General features: G+C 39.7%; 1 pseudogene; it reads left to right on the top strand.

The window, feature by feature from the left end:
* The first annotated feature begins 1,806 nt into the window (after nt 1-1,806).
* Nucleotides 1,807-2,307, top strand: LOC114052712 (annotated as a pseudogene).
* The last annotated feature ends 16,028 nt before the right edge of the window (nt 2,308-18,335 follow it).

Genomic DNA, 18,335 nt, shown 5'->3' with positions numbered 1-18,335 from the left:
GTGGAAAAGTCTATGATCTAAGTACTAAGCTTATTGGGGAGGAAATAGAGTGTCAAATTGTGGTTGTTTAGTCATTTTCAGTCACGTCTGACTCTTCAGGACTCCATTTGGAGTTTTCTTGTCAAAGATATTAGAGTTGTTTGCCATTTCCTTCTCGAGCTCATTTTACAGATGAAGAAACTAAGGCAAATGGGGTTAAGTGACTTGTTCAAGGTCACATAGCTATTAAGTATCTGAGGCCAGATTTGAGCTCAGGAAGATGAGTCTTCCTGACTTTGGGCCTGGCACCCTATCCACTGTGCCACCTAGCTACCCATGGAAGTATCAGGGAAGTTCACAAATAACAGTAACAAGAATGAAGTTCAAAGATATGGGGCAGCATTGAAACTACTACATTAAATTTGAAATATACAAAAAAAATCTGAGTTAAATAGATGTTCACAGTTTTATACATGGTCCCCCTCTTTCTTGCTTTTCTTAACATAAATAAAATGTTCATAATAATCAAAAGAATCTAGGCAGGATGGAGTGGCCTATAAAGGACAATTGTAGCATAGAGAGGTTCTGAAATTAGCAATGGGGAGCAAGGAAGATGTCAACCCCTGTCAATCCTGTATTTCAGAAGGTGTGGGGTTAGGAGGAGCCAGTCTTGGAGAAGATGTCCAGGGATGGGGTGCCTTCAGAGGACACTCAGGTTTTAGTGAGGCGTAGTGGATAGAGTGCTGGACTTGAGGTCAGGAAGACCTGAGTTGAAATCTTGCCTGGGATACTAGCTATCATTGTCATTCGTAAAATGGGCATAATAAAAACACCTACCCACAAAATTGTTGTGAGGATCAATGAGATAATACATGTAGCGTGCTTGTAAATCTTAAAGCACAATATAAATATTGTTGTTGTTGTTATTATTACCACCACAAGATAGAAACAATGTGATTAGGAAGGGCTTTAGTTGCAGGAGAGTTCACTAAAACTTGAAAGATAGTGCCAATGAATCTTTTAAAAAATAAGTGAGAGAGAGGAGAATGAAGTTCAAAGATATGGGGCAGCATTGAAACTACTACATTAAATTTGAAATATACAAAAAAAATCTGAGTTAAATAGATGTTCACAGTTTTATACATGGTCCCCCTCTTTCTTGCTTTTCTTAACAAAATGTTCATAATAATCAAAAGGAAATTTTTAGAAAGAAGGGTCCCATATATACTAAAGTATTCATAACTGCACTCTTTATGTTAAAAGAAAACAGGAAATAGAATAGTCACCATCAGTTTTGAAATGACTGAAAAAATTGTATTATATGAATTGCAATGGAACCATAAGAAGTGATGAATAACTAAAAGGAATTTAGAGAAACATTGTTAAGTTTTGTAAATCTGATGCAGAGGGAAGTAAATAGAAGCCCCAAAACAATATACACATGGATTACTATAAAGTAAATGAAATGAACCCAAAAAGAAAGCTGTGTAATTGTAATGACCAGTTTTGGCCACAGAGAAGATCAGGGAAAATTTAATTGAAGAGATAATATTTGATCCTATTCCTGAAGTCTAGGTAAGATGAAAGGATTTAGAGCTTAAAGGGACTTGGCTGAAGCAAATACCAGAACGAGTACTTGAAAGCAGGTCTTTGGACCTTCAAATCCAGGACTTTTTCCACTATACCATGCTGCCTTTCATTAAATGAGTGGGGGGCAAGAGAGGACATTCCAGACATAGAAAATGGGGCAAGCAAAGGTGTAGAGGTAATACAATTCAAGGAATGTATCCTGGATAGGCAATAGTCCATCTTAAGTAACTGGCCACCATGTGGCTCTCTGTTGTCGCGGCCATCTCTCACGGGCTAGTGTATTGCCACCTGGGCCTGGGCCCAGAATCCCGCATCCATCTACTGCGCAACCTATTGACGAGACTAGTGCGCCAAGAGCGTATCGAGGCTCCCTGGGCGCGCGTCGACGAGATGCGCGGCTATGCTGAACGGCTCATTGACTACGGGAAGCTGGGAGACACCAATGAGAAGGCGATGCGGATGGCTGACTTCTGGCTAACGGAAAAGGACCTGATCCCAAAGCTGTTCCAGACACTGGCCCCTCGCTTCAGCAATCAAACTGGGGACTATGCAAGGATGTTTCAGATTCCAAACCGTGAAAACCTGGACCGGGCCAAGATGGCAGTGATTGAATACAAAGCGAACTCCCTCCCTCCGTTGGTGCTGCCACGTCGGTTCAACAATCGCACACTCCTCAATCAGTTATTTGTGGGCCTTCGCCAGGACCTGGAACAGAGGCCCCCAGCTTCTACTGCATAAAGTACCAAAGGCTGTAGTTCAGAGCAGCACAGCCCAGAAGACTGAGTTCTTGTTGGGGTATTCCAGCCTGGTAGTTTGTGAGGGCAAACAACCTGTATCACCTTCCTCTCAGACTTCCCTGGAACTTCAGGGTCACTGTCTTCCCTTGTTACTAAGGAACCTCAGGCTAAGCCACACTGTGGACACAGGAAGAGAGCAAGAGATAAATGTGTATATGTGGGGCAGGCCATTGCCCCTGGAGTCATCCTGTTTTGCCCTGAGGAAGGAAGGATAGACTGATAGGCTTCAGTTTGTACAATAGATAGTTCCTATACAAAAAAAAAAAAAATAGTCCATCTTGTCTGCAATGCAGAATATGTGTTGAGTAGGAGCATCAGATAAGATTGGAAAGAACAATGAGAGTCAGATTGTAAAGGATCTCAAATATCTTTTGGATAGTTAACCAACAAATATTTCTTGGTCATCTATATTATATATGTGCTATGGGCAATACAAAAAGAACATGGTACGCTTGAGTTCATACAAGTCAATGAACAAACATTGTGTAATGTACCTGCTTCCAAAAATTCGCTAGAAATAATTTCTTTCAAAATAATCAACAAAATGATTCTATTCGATCAGTAAACAGTCTTATGTCCTGAGAGTCTTTTTAATTGCAGAGAGTTAGCCAGCACAGTAGACAGTGCACCAGACTTAAAGTCAAGAAAATCTGGGTCCATATGTAGTTTCAGACACTTACTAGCTGTGAGACCTCAGGTAAGTCACTTATATCTATGACTCAGGCTCTTCAAATTGGAGTGACTGCACCTACTTCTTAAGGTTTTTGTGAGGATTCAAAGGGAAAGTGAATGTAAAAAACTCCCAAGTGCTACGTAATTGTGAGCTATAGTTAGTTTTTCAAAGGCCATACCTGCTTATAGGCAGGTCTCTCTACGTCTGCTGTGCTTTCACTTGGAGAATTTTTTTAGGTTTTTTTGGGGGGTGAGGGTGGGGTAGGAGGCCTCGGAGTGAGTCCCATTGCTTCACTTACTTCTTGGGTGATTTTAGGCAAGTTACTGTTTCATCATTTGTAAAATGAGGGAATTGAATCTGATGACTTCTAATAACCCTTTTAGCTCTATAGCTGTGATCTAAAGCCCTGTATTTCTCAAGCCACACTCTGAGAACCCTCTTCAGAGAGAGACAGGAACTAGGAGGGGTGAGTAAAGTGGGAGAACAAATTTACACACACACACACACACACACACACACACATACACCAAACACACACACACACACACACACACACACAGAGGCAAAATAACCAATCAAATTAAAGGTGATTAGGGTCAGGATGATCCCTTATTGTTAAATCCAGTGGTCTTTTCTTAATCTTCATCTTTTTTGAACTTTCTTCATCTTTTTAACACTGTTGACCTCCTAAATACTCTCATCTCTCTCTCCTTTCTCTCTCTCTCTGTCTCTGTCTCTCTGTGTCTCTGTCTCTCTCTCTCTCGTGTGTGTGTGTGTGTGTGTGTGTGTGTGTGTGTGTGTGTGTGAGAGAGAGATACAGCTCTTCCCTGGTTCACCTCTTACCTCTTTATTTTTCTGTCTTCTTTTCTTCATCTTCATCCATATCTTACCCACTAACTGTAACTGTTTCCTAAGGCTCTTTCTTTCCTTATCTCTGTATATTATCTCATTTGGTTTGCTCATCAGCTCCCATGGATTTGTTTGTCATCTTTATGAAGGTGATTCTAGATATCCAGTCCTAATCTCTCTCCTGAGCTCCAGGTCCACTTTACCATCTCCCTATTAGACATTTGGGGTAGCTAGGTGGCACACTGAATAGAACACTGGACCTAGAGTCAGGGAGATACAAGTTCAAATCTAGCCTCAGGCACTTACCAGCTGTGTGACTCTGGGGAAGTTACTAACCCTGTTTGCCTCAGTTCCTCATCTGTAAAATGAGCTGGAGAAGGAAATGGCAAACCATTCCAGTATCTGCCAAGAAAACCTCAAATGATATCACAAAGAGTTGGACACAGCTGAAACAACTGAACAGTTGATGGAGATTTAGGGGCAGCTATGTGGCTCAGAGGATAGAGCACTGTGCATGGAATCAGGAAGACATCTTCATGAGTTCAAATTCTTCCCCAGACACTTACTAGTTGTGTGATCCTGGGCAAGTGACTTAACCCAGTTTGCCTCAGTTTCTTCATCTGTAAAATGAGTTGGAGAAGGAAATGGCAAACTACTCCAGTATCTTTGCCAAGAAGACCCAAATGGGGTCATGAAGAGTCAAACATGACTGAAATATTTCAATAACGTTAGACATTTTGAACTGAATGTTGCATAAGTATCTCAAACTCAAACTATTCAAATCAATACTCAATATCTTCCCCTCAAATCCCTTCCATCTATTGAACTTTACTATTACTGTCAAATGCTCACCGTTCTTCTAGTCACCTAGGTTGACAGCATCTATGACTCCTAGCAAACATTCACCTCCTGTATTGAACTAGTTGCCAAATCTTGTTTCTATAGCCACGTCTCTCATATATGCTCACTTCTCTTCATATGACGACCATCCTAAATCAGGTTCTTGTCACTTCTAGCCTAATCCTTTGCAGTACAGTTCTAACTGATCTCCCTGCCTAAACTCTTTTGCCAGTCTAATCCATCCTTCATACATTTGCCAAAGTGATTTTCTGAAAGTTCTGGTCTCTTAGAACGTATCTATGTCATTCTTCCATTTAGTAAACTTTAGTGACTCCCTATTACTTTTAGGAAAAACTATAAGCTCCTCTGCCTGGCACTTAAAGTCCTTCACAAACTGGTCCCTTCTTACCTTCTCAGTCTTCATATACCTCACTCTCCTTCCATCCACTCTACAGTCCAGTCATATTGGTCTATTTACAGTTCACACATAATGCTCCATCTCCTACCTCCAAGCATTGCTCTATCCTTCATAATTTGGGTGCTTTCTCTCCTCACCTCTGTCTCTTAGAATTCCTGGCTTCCTTGAACGTACCTGGAATGTATTCTCCTTCAGGAGGTCCCTCCTGATCTCTACACATCCCTTGTAAGGTTATCTTGTACAAACAGTTCCCATTTTACCTAAATGAACCATTCCAGAGACCTCTACATAAGAATGACTTTATTTTTTTACTTTATTTTTAGGCAATTGGGGTTAAGTGACTTGCACAGAGTCACACAGCTAGTAAGTGTCAAGTGTTTGGTCTGAGGTTGGATTTGAACTCAGGTCCTCCTGACTTCAGGGCTGGTGCTCTATCCACTGCGCCAGCTAGCTGCCCCTAAAATGATTTTTATGTAATGCTAATTTGCCTATAGACATGGGGAAGGGAGGGAGGGAGGCAGGACAGGGTGCTTGTGTATGGAGGGACTGGCCCCAAGCTGGGCACAGTGTTCAAGGTGCCAAGACAGAGAGCAGGAGGAGGAATACAGGGGGTGGGGCCAGCCACTTTGAGATGTGTCCTGAACTGACATACAGGACAGGACAAAAAAGCTGAGCAAGAACTGTATAACAGACACCAGACATGCTGGTGGGCCAGCAGGGCGAAGATGTCTCTAGGTGTTGGGCTGGTCTCTCTGTATCTGTTCTTCTGCTTTCACTTGGAGGATTTTTTTAGTCTTTTTTGGAGGGGTTTGTGAGGGGTTGGTGGAGGTTTGGGAGTGGATGAGCCAAGGGGCAGGAGTAGAGAGAGAGCACAGTACCGTACAGTAAAATTGACAGGGGTGTTTTTTTGGAATGCAGATTTCTCTCATAATTCCTTACATGAAGTATATAATGTGAGAACCGTCAGTATATCTCTACTTATGTACATGTCATCTCCCCCATTAGAATGTAAATCCTTTGAGGGTAAGTATTGTGTGTTTTATTTTTTTATTTGCATGCACAGGGATTAGCCCAGAGGTTGGCATGATTGGGTGACAATTTTATTCGAGATATTAAAAACATTTTTGTGCTCGCATGGTTTCTTTCAGAGAATCTCTAAGTACTTTAAATATATGTACTACCTAAGGATTTTTCCACATCTGTAAAATTTAAGAGTTGGACAAGATGAACTCTGTTGTCCCTTCAAGCACTACCATTCTATTGCCTATGAGCAAGCTGGTTATAGTTCATACCAACTTCCCAAATTATTTTCTTGCTGAGGAACCAGTCCAAAACAGCCCTTGATGGTACTCATGCATTTTAGGTGGTATTCACTTTAGCAGAGGCAGCAGTAAAAAGCTACACAGGAGGCCCTGCAGATCCATATTCTTCCTATATTTCTAAGGTATTCTTTGGAGACAAGACTTTACAGTTTACAGATTTTTTTTTTTACAAATAGGAGGCACCAACCTTTGAGTTGATACTGGGCCATTGGTATAGTAGTGTATGACAGAGGGCATTCACAATGTTCACCCCCCACTGATAGATACACAAACACAGTTTCCATTTTAAAAATAGTTTAGCCACCGGAGCTAAACATGCATAGCCCTGCACGTGCATAATTCCCAGTGACTCCAAAATACTGTATAAACATTAACTAATTAATCCTCATGACAACATAGGGAAGCCTTGAAATACCCCGGAGTTAGAGCAAATCACTTGGGTATCAGCCCTGCTTTATTTTTAAGAACCTTCTTTCTAGGCTTTACCTGTTCCATTTCATTACAAAAATAGGAAGGTGTCGGATCAAGCTGCCTTGTTTGCTTTACTTTGGGTTTCATTGTAAATGCAATGCCTGGTTGCTAATTACTTATCTTCTGGCCTATAATACAGCACTTAGGCAGCACCTTATATACCTCTATCAAGGCAGGGCTATAGATAACACTAGGAATGATGTATGGTTTCCACTGATTTGTTAGTTTGACCAAATTACCCAGATCATGTTAGATTGGTAACTTATTTCAGAGGGCTGGTTCCCATCCTCTTTGAAGTCATTGATACTATGGTTATTTATTTGAGCATGAGATACATTTTAGCTGCTATTGTGTCATAAGATATATATTTATTTTAAAAATTTAAGTGAATTAAACTTCATTTGGTCTTGTCAATATTTTGAAAATTTCTCAATATGCTTTGTCAGGAGGTCAAAAAAGCAGCGTTGGGAATTACTGCTTGCAAATCAGGCTACCAAATGTTTCAGTCCACCAACATTTCTTAACTAGGGAGGTAATCAAGCAGAAAAGCACAATAAATTTCTTAAAAATCCACAAGTTAAATAAAATACCAACGAATCCACCGAAGACATTCCCATTTTATGGAGTTTTACCCACAGTGTTATTTGTGCTCAGTGGTTTAGGAACTATCCATCTACCCAAGTCCTACTATGACTTCATGGCCTGGAGATGACCTTGGAGTCTTAAAAGCCATTGGGGTAGAGCCCAAGCTATGGCATGTTCTACCAATGTGAAAGGGCTTCAAGTAAGGGTTTGGTACATCTATCGTCCAAGCACCAACCCAGTTAAGTTTGGAGAGGCTCATTATCAGGTTGGCTATCACAAGAGGAGGGATTTTTCAGCCATTCAAAGCTCAAAAACCATCTATTAGGTTATAGAGTGGGTTATAATCTCTTAAAGTAAATTTATTTATTTATTTTTAGTTCTCAATGTTCACTTCCATAAGATTTCGACTTCCAAATTTTCTCCCCACCTCTCCCCTCCCCCGCCCTAAGATGGCATGCAATTTGATATAGGCTCTACATATACATTCATATTGAACCAATTTTCACATTAGTCATGTTGTAAAGAAGAATTAGAACCAATGAAAAAGAAGAAACAAACAAAAAAAGAAAAAAGAAAAGAGCAAATAATATGCTTTGATCTGCATTCAGACTGCATAGTTCTTTTTCTGGATGTGGACAGCATTTTCCATCATGAGTCCTTTGGACTGTTTTGGATCCTTGCATTGCTAAGATGAGATGAGTCTATCAAAGTTAGTCATCGCACTTTGTAGCTGTTACTGTGTACAATGTTCTCCTGGTTCTGCTCACTTCGCTCAGTATTCATTCATATAAGTCTTTCCAGGTTATAATTTCTTTTAGTCCCACTTAGGATGGAGAGTTCCACTTAGGAGACTGCAGATTCTTGGAGTGTCAATCATAGTATCTAAATGAATATAATTTCCTATTTGTTGCCTCTGAAGTTTTCCCCATCAATAAACTTTTCAGTGTGAGGCCTTTGGAAAATACCTCAATTGAGATTTAATAAAAGTCAGTACATTTTAAGCTTTTTATCCTATGATACCCCCTTACCCATTCCCTCACCTCTTCCAAGTAGTGGGGGTTGATATATAACAGGGCCAATAGGTAGAACAGGTAGTGTTGTCTTCATGCCAAAAATCTCTCCCTCCCCCAACTACTTTGATTTCTGAAGTTTGCAGCATAAAATAAACAAAAACAATAAATGGATGAATTTAATCTTTCAGATTAAAGCATTGTCTCTTAGAAGAACCATATTATATTTAACTATGTTATATGGAAGGAATAATATAAAAACTCATTGATATCCACAGGGCACATTGGACTAGACCTGTGGTTTCATAGGTGAAGTGAGGTCTCTGAATAGGAAATTCTCTTTATTAATGCAGATCAGCAATTACTTTTCAATTTATAATCTTAGAAAGAGTCACTTGGAAGCACTGAGAGGTTCAGTGATTTGGCCAGTGTCACATGATCCATGTTAGTGCTTATCCTGACTTTGAGGTTGCCACTCTCCCATATGTCACACTGAATACATTAGACTGAGTTAATCATATTACTTAACCATCACCTGAAGGAGTTTAGGGCCGTCAAAATAAAAACATAGATCAAATAAGTTTTGATGGGAAGGAAAGGCTTAGGAATAGTTTACTGTTTGGGGTGGAAAGGACCAGGTCTGCATGAGGCTTTGTGTATCTGGTAGGGGCAGTGGAGACTCCTGGTCAGGGCAAGCTGAGAAGAAGGAAAGAGGGACATATCAACAATCAGGATGAATGATTTAATGGTAGAATTTTTGGTGGAAGTCTCCATGCATGTGCCTCAAGTGTAGCAACATGGTGACAGGGCCCTGAAATTGGATTTAGGAAGACCCAAATTAAAATCCTGCCTTAGACATTGATAGTGACTTTGACTGTGAATGTGGGCCTCAGTTTGCTCATCTGTGCAATGTAGAGGTTAGATTTTATGGTCTCCAAGGTTTTTTCTAGCTCTGAATCTCTGATCCTTTCATCCATAGGAAGATAAGGGAGAGTACCTAGGAATTTCATCTACTTTACATTTTTGTAGAGAGCTGATTATCACTAAAGAGGAAGAACCTGTAAAAGTGGAGCTTTGTGAACCAGGGCCAACAACAGGTCAGAGTAGCTGAATCATAGAGAAGAAGACAAGAAGGCTGGAAATGTAGAAATGTGTCAGATTATAAAAGGCTTTACATGCCAAACAGAAGACTTTATATTTAAAGATGATAGGGAACCATTGGAAGAAGCTTGTTGGAAAGAGGGATGACATGGTCAAACCTCTACTTAAGAAAAATTACTTTGGCAGCTAAAGTGAAGGATGAATTAGGGTGGGAACAGGCTTGAGTTAGTGAGACCAGTTAAAAGTCTATTGCAGTGGTACAGACGACAAATGATGAAGGCCTGTGCTAACATGATGGCTATATAAGTGAAGAGAAAGGGACCTATATGAGAGATGTTGTAAAGGTTTTAGAAACAACGTTTAACAATGGATTGGATATGTGGAGTGAGTAATAGTAAAGAGTCAAGAATGATACTGAGATTGAGAGCCTGAGTGATTGGGAGGATGATGGTGACCTTAAAGATAATAGAGAAACTGGAAAGAAGGGATGATTGGGGGAAAAGATAATGAGTTTTGTTTTTTGATATGTTGATACTTACAGGACATCCAGGTCAAGCTATTGAAAGGAAATTGTTAATTTGGGCCTAAAACTCAAGAGAAATAATACAGCTGAATATACAGATCTGGGAATCATCTGAATAGAGATGATAATTGAAGCCATGGAAGCTGATGAGATCAACAAACTAGGTTACACATATACATACATATACACATATACATACATATATAATGCATGCATACATATACATATATACATGCATGCATATACATACATACATATATACATACACATTCATATATATATGTATAGCATGAGCTAGTTTGGTGATCTCATATCTAGATCTAGATTTATCTCACATATATATCATATATGTCAAGAGGGATGAGCATTGAGAAAAAACTATTAGAATTGGAAATTAAGAGATCATTGCTAATTTATCAAAAGCTGTTACAGTCAAATGATGAAGATAGAAAACCAGACTGCAAAGGATGTAGAGGTAAATGACAGGAGAGGAAATGGAAGCACTTAGTGTAGACTACTTTCTCAAGGAGTTGAGCAAGGAAGGGGAAGAGAGACATAGGATAATAGCTAGTAGAAATGATGAAATCACATGAGGGTTTTTTTTAAGGATGGGGAGGTACAGATGTGTTTGTGGGTAGCAGGGAAGGAAGCAGTAGATAGGAGAAGCTTGATGATTAGAGAGAGGGAGTGGGGATGATAGTGGGGGAAATCTGATGGCCACAGTGGAAAGGGATGAGATCAAGGGTACATGCTGAGAGGTTTGCCTTGGTAAGAAGGGTCACATCTTTCTATGAGGCAGGAATGAATGAGGAGAGAGTGAAAGAAGATATCTGAGGGATTTGAGAAGGGTAAGAAAGGAAAAGGGGGAGACCACAGTGAATGGCCTCAATTCTTTCAGTAGAGTATGAGACCAGGCCTTTAGCTGAGAAGATTAAGGAAGGATGCCAGGGCAGACTTAAGAAAATTTTGAAAATAGCCATTGTGGTGAGTGGTATGGTGGATCAATTTGTGAGAAGTCAAAGGATTGCCTTGCTGAAGCAAGACCTCAGTTATGTCACATAAATGTGTAGAGGACCCAGTCAGCATGATTTCATGAATTTCTCCAGCTCTGTTCAGCCACGAATGAATAGGAATAAAGGCAGTAGATAGTGGGAGTGATACAGAGTTGGGGTTTGGGAAGATATGATAGGACAAAGGGGCAAAGAATACAAGAGTAGAGCATAGTGTTGAGAGAGGAAAAGGAGATTGAGACTGAGTACAGGCAGCATAACCTGGGAAAACTATGAGGAGTTGGAGTAGAAATCAAGGTTTAGATGAAGAACAGTGTTGGGGCCATGACAGAAGGAAAGATGGAATGATAAAAGATTATCATGATCACGTACAGGAATTTCAGAGTTCATGAACGTGGAAGTAGAACAGGGGGAGAGAATGCTAAAAACTGAAAAATATTGAATACTTCTCAGATATGTGCATCACAACATTAGCATTTTCCATGTCCTCTGCACACAAATGTACTTGAAAGAAACATCATTTTCTTAACTGTCTGTATATAGTCTGATGTTTGATCTTGGGTTTTTAACAAATAAATCAGAACTTTAACAGTCAGATGAATGTCATCTCCTTGGAAGGCCACATTCTATTGCAGTGATGATTCCATTGCTTAAGACATTTTGGGAACTCTTATTTGGGAATTATCTTCAGAGTAACACCATATTTTTTAATACCCCAAATGGTATTATGTAGTTTGCTTATCTCAATTACGATTTAGGATTATTTCCTGAAATCAAAGCCACTCTCTAAGAACAGATAAGGGCATTCACTATCACATGGTGTCAGCTCTAATGACAGTTCAAAAAGAAGAGTCCAAGAAAGGTTTTGAGCAAGGGCAGCATCATTTGGCAAAAGTATCTCATTCCTCAAGGGGACCACCTTAAAGGAGACAACATTTCCCTATTTTGGAATATAGTGAACCAAACAAACAAAAACTGAATTTTATTATTGCTTTTTCCTTCCTAGGTTGGAATGAAGTAGAATGGACAAGTTCCAAAAATGAACAGCCAATCTATTGAGAGCAACCATTGCCAGCCCTGGTTTTGTGATACCCTGGTATGTCTGCAATGATATCAAAGCATGGTGAGAAATTTATAAAACATTCTCAAGTTAAGATTAATTTTAGTCCACTTGAGTTTTTGAAATTAATGCATGTTTGAGGTAATATTTAGAAGCAATGATAATGCATCCCACACTTAAAAAAACAACACAAAACAACAACAACCCCAAACTAATATAATATGTCATGTCTCCAAAGAGGAACTGCTCTTCTAAACTAAACTATAAACCCATCATGATCTGAGTAATTTGGTAAAATCAATAAATCAAAGTACTTTTCTATTCAAACTTTTCATCAGCCATTATTGTTGCTTCATTTGACAGTTACCTATTTTTATGAATTAGAATGTGGCCACCAATCTCCTTTTGCTTTTAGGAAAAGACATGCTGAAATAGATGTATGTTCTTGTCAAATGATCTACACTCAGTTCATATATAGGTGCGTGTATCTATGCTTCTTGTGCTAACAGTGTGACACTACCAGTCATCCCTACCATTTTTCCTCCCTGTCACCAACAGAATATATTTTTGACAGGGAAGAGTGAGTTATAACTAGTTGTATATGCTCTACCAATCAGCTGGCGTCTGTGGAAGCAGCAGACCACTTATAAGGCACAGGATATCATTACTGAGTTGTCAGAAGGCAGGATCATCAGGAAGATGGTTCTACTTGCTAACAAAGCCAAAAGTAGGTAGAATCTGCCCATTCATTTGACTGGCTAGTACCAGTCTAGTAGATATATTTCATTGTTTGTTGGTTGGTTAGCATGTCTACACATGTAGCAACCTCAGCTCCTTGAGACTATCTAGTATAAATGGCCCTAAGCCACTGACATCTTGGACCACAACTACAAGAGACAGTGTTCTTAAGACAATTATATTGCAAATTCAGCCCAGGCTGAGTGCCAATATGGATGGATTACACTTCCCCAGGTTTTGCTGGTTGCCCTTTTGGAAGCCCCATCTATCAGACAGATGATACTGTGTAGTTGCTCTGTTGCTTCTACCATTGCTGGGTGGTCTATACAGCAGTGAAGAGTTTGGACTCTCTAAGCAGTCCTGGAATCAGACAAAGACAAGGGATTCTGTTATTCAAGTATGAAATCACTTGTTAAAGGGGCCTGCACAAGGGCAGAATAGTTACTTCCAAACAACTATTTGTCTTAGTGGTCTACAGATGAGGATGAGGATGAGGATGAGGATGATGATGTTGATGATGATGATGATGCAGTTGTCTAGCAGTTTCAACTTTTCAAAGCTTTTATATCTGCAATCTTATAACCAGAATCATCTGCTCTTTCATTTCAATTCTTCTGGAGTCATAGAGATGTTGCCTTAGAGTGTTTGATTGATAACAATTGATTGAGTTGATTGATAACAATAACTAGCATTTATTTAGTGCTTGGAGTACTGACCTTACTTACAATCCCTCCATTAAGTAGGTAGTACAAGCATTACTATCCTTATTTTACAGATGAGGAAATTGAAGATTGGAGAGGGTAGGTGACAGGGCTGGACTCCTGGTTCCAGCAATCTTTTCCATTATGCTCCCCACTGAATAATAAAGATGACAGTTCTGGAGCTAGAAGAGATGTCAGAAGCCTTTTAGTCCAGCACCTTCATTTTGTAGATGAGGAAACTGAGACCTAGGGAAGGAAAGTGATCAAGGTCACACAGTAAAGACTAGAAGTAGTGTTTGAACCCAGGTTCTCAGACTCCAACATCATGCCCTTTCTACCAGTGAGGGGAATCTACAGATTATTCCAAAAGGCATTAGCCCTCAAGTGAAGATTAATGAAAGAATTGACAAAGCAATATATATATATATATATATATATATATATATATATATATATATATACAGATATAGATGAAATTAAAGGCATATCTATCTATATATAAAGGTATATCGCAGGTATATATAGATATACATATATGTGTATATATATTATGTGTATGCATATATATGAAATTAAAGGTATTTTACAACATAGCCAGTGCAACATATAGACAAAAAACTCTGGCCAACAGATGAGAAATTCAATGTAATTTGATCCAACATAGTAGAACTTTCTGGTAGAGTGATCATACGTACAGGAACAACTCCAGGTCAAAGAGTTAAAGCAAATATAAACATTGAGAAACATAAAAAGTCCATTATTATAAGCCTGCTATTAGTAACTTGGCAGTTTCATATACAGAGGAAGTCTGGTAAAAATAAATAAGATGTATATCTTAAGCAATAATCAGTTATCATAATGACCAATAAAACACATATTGTCATCAATTTGCATTAGGTTTTCTGAGTTTTGAAAATAAATAACAGTAATATATAGAGGTTACTGTGACAGTTCTTGGAGTTAGGAAGACCTAAGTTCAAGTGTTCCCTCTGACTCCAATAGATTATAAGCTCCTTGAGGGCAGGCATAGTTTCATTTTCATCTTTGTATCTCCAGAGCTTAGCATAGTGCCTAGCACATAGTAGGCACTTAATATGTACTTGTGTAAGGGTGGCATAGAAATCATTCCACAGCATTTTAGCCTTAAAACCTTAACTAGATGAGAACATATCCTAGTCAACCATCAACAGGACTTAGATGAAATTTTAAAAGGCCTTTGAACTGCCTGGATTGTATAAGAATCCAAAAATTCTGTTTGTATAGGCCAAGGAAGCTAGGAAACTTATCCATACCTCAGAGATCATCTATAAATTATCAAGTATGTTGAGAAGGTATTGAATTCCAGAAACTGAAGTTGTCATGGCATTCTAGCTGAATTCCAAGAGAAGGATCTGCCTTGGGGAGGAGAGACCTTGACTTGAGCCTTCACCAAGTTTCCCTCCTTTTTTTGCTTTGGCTAGTGGAAGACTGTGTGCACTTCAAAGAGGATGTTGGACCTGTCATCTTCTCATTGGTGTCCTAAGCACATCCCTGGATCAGCTGATGGTGGTGTTTGCATTAGAAGCCAGAGTCATGCTTAACACGCACTTCCTGAATGCCATATGAATGGGATAAAAGGAATCCCCCTAGGCAAGAGCTGTGAGTTATCCTTTTGCAACATGGTAACTTTCTCTAAGCTTGAGCCCATTTTCCCCCATACTCTGTAAATACTTATTGGAGAGTATGTCACAGACTTCTGGGGGAATATTTTATAGTAACCATTCTTGGTTTGGCTGACTGAATTGATCCTCAGTTAAAAATCTTGGGAAAAGCACATCAGTAAGGGGCTTGAGTAAAGGGCATTAGAGAATCACCTTACTCCCCTCTGAAGTACTTCCAGAGCCCTGAAGAGGAAATGTAGACAAATTCTGGGGATCTGAGTGGTCAGTAAGAGTGGGAATTGGAGTAAGGATGCCTTCAAGCTTAAATGAGCTGCACTTGAATAAATGGATGTGTGGATAGAAGGATGACACATACTAGCTAGCTATGTGGCCATGGACAAATCATTTCATCTCTTATCACCCTAGGTAACCTCTAAACCTGCAAGTTATAGGCCAATTGCTGATCTGCATGAAAGGAGAGAATTTCCACTCCTGGAATCTTCTATATAGAAAAAGTAACAGGTCTGGACCAAAAAGAAATAAGAATAATATAGTGTTTTTTCAAACAAATTAATACATCTTTTGCAGACTTAAATTTTGCCTTCACAATTCTTAGCTTTAGACAAGAACCTTTTGCTCAACATTATTTGCAGCCTATGGAGCACATTTTGCTCCAAAGTCCATTCAGATTTAGTCTAACAAGCTATTGTGAATTTTACAAAAAGTTCTCATTGTGACAAAGTTCACTAATATTCCCACCACCTGCTTTCCATTCCCACCAGAAGCCATCATTCCTTATTAAAGCAAAGACTGTCAATTCTGCTGCCATGCCTTGCTATTCTAATTCCCTCTGAAAACATTGCCAAAACAGCTATCAGTTTGGGTCACATCAGGTCATAGCATCCATGGGTGGATGGCATGTAATAGAATTTTTGTGGGCCACTTGAGACATATGGGATCGGTGAGGAGCAAGGGTATTTTTTTTAAAGTACAGTTGATTTTAACTTCTTTGACCAGTTCCTCAACATATGGAGACTTCCACAAGATTTTTCTTGCCTCCTTTGCAGCCCGTTGCCCTCCCACCTACAGTTCGTCTTGTCAGTGAAGCCCTCAGTGAGCAATCATCCTGGATAGAAGCGTCTATTCTCCTTCAGTCTCACAGCTTAAATACAATAAAGGGAACTTCAAAGTTTATCTGTCCTTTGTTAATACTGAGAAGAACATTTTTAGGAAGGGTGGGCAAAGGGAAGTACTTTTAGAAAGTGTAGTCTTTTTAAAAAAATATACCTCTGCCATTTCAGAGTTTGAATTAATTGTGAAAGATGACATGGATAAAATTATTTGACCATCTTCCTCAATGAATTTGGAGAATGGTTGAGCAGTTGATGACACTCAGTTCTCCTGTCTTGTCCCGCCCCATCCCTATGCAGAGATTTCACTGACTTCTTAGTGAGAGGAAAGAAGCAAAAAGAAGAGTACAGATTCTAGCTTGCCATTTTGGGGCCACATGAAAAGCACAGGCACACAAGATAATTCTCTAAATGTACAAACTCTCTCCACAGTATAAGTGGAGTAAGTGGTTGAGACAATACACTGGGAACTAGAAGTGTCTCATTCTATCCCTGACTAATTGTGTTTGACCTTAGAACTCTTATCTGAACCTCTGTTCCCTCAGTCTGCAAAATGGGGTAAGAAATAGAATTATCATATACCTATCTTAGGATAAACAAGTAATTACAGTACTATAAAGTATGAATTGCCTAGGGACTATTATAGTTCAGTCCTAGGCAGTATTCTAGAATAAAGATAGATTTTTCAAGTTTTCCACTTTCCAAATGTAGAAGCTCTAACTCCTTGAAAATAACACAAGGCAGGTAACAGTGGGCCAGGTTACTCCATTACAATGAAAGACTGACTATTCAATAAAGAACATTTTATTTAAGGAGGAAAAATGTGCTTTAAACTAGGGGAAGACAACTTATCATATATATAGTGTTACCCAGACTTCTTTGGGCATACTCAGTTTTGAGCATGCCTAGTTTGCTTAACACGGATGCCACTGCATCCCCTTCCAAGTGAGTGGGGATTGCTACCTTTGATGACTGCCTGTGTCTTTAAAACTGTTGAGATTAAGTCAGTCTCTCTCTTTTCCTCCACTCTTTCTAGTGCCCTGTTTTTGACTGGGTCCAGAGGGTGAAGACCTCAATTCAGTCACACCGAGGATGCCATGAACTGAACTGGTGAAAGGGGGAGAGCTTTCCTTTCCCTGAGTCCTTTCTTTTACCCTAGTTCCTAGAAATGGGTATGGGGGTGTTTGTTTTTCTTCTGTAGTTTGGCCTCCTCGGTTTCAGGGGCCAGAGATGATCCCCACAGCACTTGGGAGTTCAAACCATGACCAGGTTTACAGGAGAAATGTTGCAGACAGCCAGCCAGCCTGGCATAGAAACCCTGAGAAGTCATGGTGCCTGGGACTTCAGTCTGAGGTGGATTTGGGACTTGGAACTGGGATTGTGCTCTCCAGGTCCAAGCTAAGTCATGAACCTAATCTTCTCCCCTTCCCCAGAAACTGAGGTGGTGCTAGGAGGAAAGAGGATCATATCTCCCACATGTTGGGCAGAGTAAGTTTGCATATTTGTGATTATACTTTCTGAAGTAAATATGTCTATGTAAAAGCTAATTTGATAGTGGCTAAATGGAACTGGGACATAGGAGTACACCCTCTACAATTGAGGGGGCAACCATCTGTGGGGGCTAGGGCCATTGGCAGAAAGCCTATACCTATCAATCCCCTTAAGGGCATTTGAGAACCCTGGGGAAAAGGTGAAATCTAACACACTTGGCCTTCAGGCAGCAAAGGTTATAGTAGTCAGTGTTACTGTATTAAAGATGAGGAGATAGAGGCAGCTAGGTGATGCAGTGGATACAGCTCCAGCTTTGGAGTCAGGAGGACCTGAATTCAAATCTGGCCTCAGACACTCGACATTTACTAGCTGTGCGATCCTGGGCAAGTCACTTAACCCTGATTGCC

Source organism: Vombatus ursinus, unplaced genomic scaffold, assembly GCF_900497805.2.
Source record: "Vombatus ursinus unplaced genomic scaffold, bare-nosed wombat genome assembly UNPS02014809.1, whole genome shotgun sequence".
In the NCBI taxonomy this organism is placed as follows: Eukaryota; Metazoa; Chordata; class Mammalia; order Diprotodontia; family Vombatidae; genus Vombatus; species Vombatus ursinus.
This window is presented reverse-complemented; position numbering and strand designations above follow the sequence as displayed.